This window comes from Triticum aestivum, chromosome 1A (assembly GCF_018294505.1).
Source record: "Triticum aestivum cultivar Chinese Spring chromosome 1A, IWGSC CS RefSeq v2.1, whole genome shotgun sequence".
Classification (NCBI taxonomy): domain Eukaryota; kingdom Viridiplantae; phylum Streptophyta; class Magnoliopsida; order Poales; family Poaceae; genus Triticum; species Triticum aestivum.
Window position 1 is genome coordinate 182,703,045 of NC_057794.1, and position 3,836 is coordinate 182,706,880.

Consider the following 3,836-nt stretch of genomic DNA (forward strand, 5'->3'; position numbering starts at 1 on the left):
TGAGTGTGTCTTTTACCCATCCAGGCGGAAGTTATGTGCACAAAAGAGGAGAACGATTCGATGTGGCGTCAGGATTGAGGGTAATTAACTACGTATGGAGACATAGAGACCTTGAATGTGCATGTGTGAGAGGTATACATGTATACGTGGGATGTGTGTGTGTGCGCGCGCATGATCGAGATAAAAGAAAGAAGACAGAAGTCATAAGATCAACGACATGGGAGAGACGGATCTGTATGACAATATGCATGCATGTGAGAATGCAGGGAAGAAGGCCCGACAATTGAGCATGTGTTTTTGTCTTTAAGAGATAGTTGCGTGGGATGGAGCATGCATCTATGGCGAGCAGAGGGAGTGGGGCGCAACGATTGTGCAAAAGAGACCAACATATAAATGCATATGTATGGAGAGACATATATAGTGTGGGTGATAGGAAGCAAGACTCCGTGCGAGAAAGAAATGTTGACGGAGAAACTACAGATAGATACAGAGATGGAGATGCTAGCTAGAGGGACATCCGCTAGTTTGGGTGTTGGAGATGACCGTCGGGTGGTTCAAAGGGTGAAGTTATATATATGTGTGAGAGGGCACTTGACTGCATGTAGAGAGAAACATATGTAGTGTGCGTGATAGGAATCAAGAGTGAGGGCGAGAAAGAAGGTTGATGGAGAAACAGATAAATCGAAAGATAAAGATGCTAGCTAGTGTGCGTTAGAGATAGGAGTCGAGTGGATCAGAAGGCTGGGTTAAGTGTGTGGGTGTGAGAGAGATAGAGAGAGGGTGCATGTGAGCCACATAAAATAGATATCAGAGAGAAATGAGATCCAGAGAGATGGAGTTTTATGTCTGCGAGAGAGAAAGATATTTCACAACAAGAGTGATAGCTAGAGAGACATACGAGGGAACGCAAGATATCTCTAGGGAGAGAGGGTGTGTGTGAGCAACATACAAGAGAACAATGGAGAAATATGAGACCCTGGGAGACAGCGTTTGTGTTTGTGTGTGAGAAAGAGATATTGAAGAGGAAGAGTCGTAGGTTCTCATATTTAAGGAGCAAAAGACATCTCTGTATGAGGGGTGTGCGAGTGGCACACATGGGAATAGTAGAGAGAAATGAGACCCCGGGAGACAAAGTTTTGTGTTTGTGTGAGAGAAAGAGATTCCACATGGAGAATCATAGTTAGAGACACAAAGCAGGGAGCGAGATATACTTAGAGAGAGATAGAGTGATGAAGGTCGAGGGAGAGAGTACCGTTAGTGTGTTAGGAAGATAAAAGATCATTATCAACATACAGGTAGCACGAGAGATACCTGAGAGACGATGAACGCGTATAGGTCCAGAGAGATAGTCCTATATAAGCATGAGTGATAGCTATATGAGACGAATATCTGGATTAAAGGGGATTCAAATATTTAAACTGGAGATCACGACATCGATAATATCAGAACGCAAATTGGTGTATCAAACATGCATATTCATTTGAATTTGGGCACAAGTGTAATGTTATATAGTTTATCAATATTGGTGATCCATAGATTCTCCAATTACAAACAATGCATGGTTTATATGCAATTAATGTCTAAATGGGATTACACTATATGTTGCGTGTGTGAAACACATTATACATGTTTGAGAAGAAAATAAAACCCGCATGAAACACACATTAATTGGAGACAGTTAGCGAGGAATGCATACATTGGATTTCAACATAAAGTGGTTTCAAATATTTAGAAATCCAAATTGATGGATACAACCTTATGAATCTGAGATCATGCCATCTGTAAACCATATTTATGTATAAATGGTGTTGTGCTTTTGAAAGTATATATAAAAAATGATGTATATAGAATGTAATTCCAATTGAAAATGGATCCCACCCGAAAAAAATAGAATACAAATGGGATTCGAATTGAGTTGGCATGGTAAATGTGCACTCTTCAAAATTTGAACGAAGGGGGGAAAGTCACAGTAACCGCCCGAAACCAAAATCTGCGAGATGGAAATCACTACTGCCTATCCCTGCCATGCAAAGCCTATCTGCTGGATTTCTATAGGTTTCGATAGGGGTAGGTTTGTAATTTCACCCAAACGTGACGTAACCGCCTCTCACCCGGATTCATACACGGTGGGCGCCAAAACACATTGTGTCCTCGGACGAAATTGACTCCCTCCCCGATTCATATTCATACACGGTGGGCGCCAAAAACAAACTCTCGTCGGCAAATATTCGGTGTATGCGAGATTACCGTCCTATCCCCAACCGACTAATGTTGCTGTGATGTAGTAGAAATTTGAAACGGGGGCTAAGTTTGTTAATTTCCTCGCATTTGAGACAAGCGCGCCCTGAATACATGGTTCCCCCCTTCCTCTCTACCTCCCTTTTCCCCATTCGTACTCCGTGGGCGCCAAAACACCCTCTCCACCCACCCTCCTTTGTCCGCCGCGGTCCGCCACCCCATCCACCGCCGTCCTCCTCCACCATGCCGGAGCTGATACCCTGACGCCGCCGTCCATTACCAGAGATCAACCTCTCTCATCCACAACTTCGGACCGGGATCCTTGCATCCCGTCCTCTCGCTTCATCCCCGCCGTCGTCCACCTTGTCGGCGCCGCTCCTACAACCGTCTCGTCCATCGTGCCCCGCCGCCACTGTCTACCCTCCTAGATCTGCTTCGACGCTGACGACAGCCATCGCTACCCCCGCAGCACCGTCAAATTCTCAACAGATGCATAGACGGCGCCGCACTAGAGGCGGTACTCTTTCGTATCTGCTCAACTTATTTATCGCAGCAAGAAAATAGATCGCCACTGCTTTACTCTGATTTCTTGTCTTGGTTGCGAAGTTGCCTTTTACCGGTTTGCACCTTCAGATCCACCATGGCATGCTCAACACTATACTCCCAATGCTTATGGTTTTCCCCTTTTATATTCCACACTAGTTAAATCACAGTAGACTAAATTTCAAAATTGGGTTAGTCGATTTTTCTAAGCTCGCCGGAGTTCGCCGATGCGAGCGAAGGGGCTTGGGTGGTTGTGGGGCCTCGCCGAACGAAGAAAAATCGATGCGGGTGGGGGTTGCGGTGGGGGTGGGGTGGTGGAGGAACACAGGCGGTGGGGGCCGCTGGTCCGGCCGGCGGCCCGTGTGGTGTTATGTATGGGAATAATCAGAGACGAGGAAGAAGAAGGGTTAGGAGACGTAGGATCTTCATTCAACCGCCTGAAATGGTCGAGAGACAGCTGGGAGTTGCATTCTTAATGCGCTCTGGTTCATCATGTGTGGGCACTGCGCAACCAACATTTTATTATCCAAAATCTGCTTGCTCTTCTTTACCATGTTCCTCTTCCGTTTTCTTTAATATGTACTCTCTTTGTTCCTAAATACAAGTCTTTGTATAGATTCCACCATGGACTACATATGGAGCAAAATGAGTGAATCTACACTCTAAAATGTATCTGGATACATCTGTATGTGATTCATAGTGGAAATCTCTACCAAGACTTATATTTTGGAACGGAGGGAGTATGATAGTAGTACAGTATGTTCCTTGTACTGAAGATGAGCAGGGACATTTGCAGTGTAGAGGTCTATACGGTCGGTTGTGGTGGACACTTTGAGCCTCTTTGATTCGTAGGATCTTGTAAACATAGGAATAGGATTTGTAGTGGCCTGCCCACTTGAATCCTATAAGAATAGCAAGGAAATGCGGGGAGCTATGTCGCCTTTGAGAGTTACACTGATATTAACAGTACTGCACCTTCATTTGAAGAGAGCTGGTATCCGAAGCGTTTCTAGCCGTACCGGCAATACTAGCACATATATTCCAGCAAGTTCCAC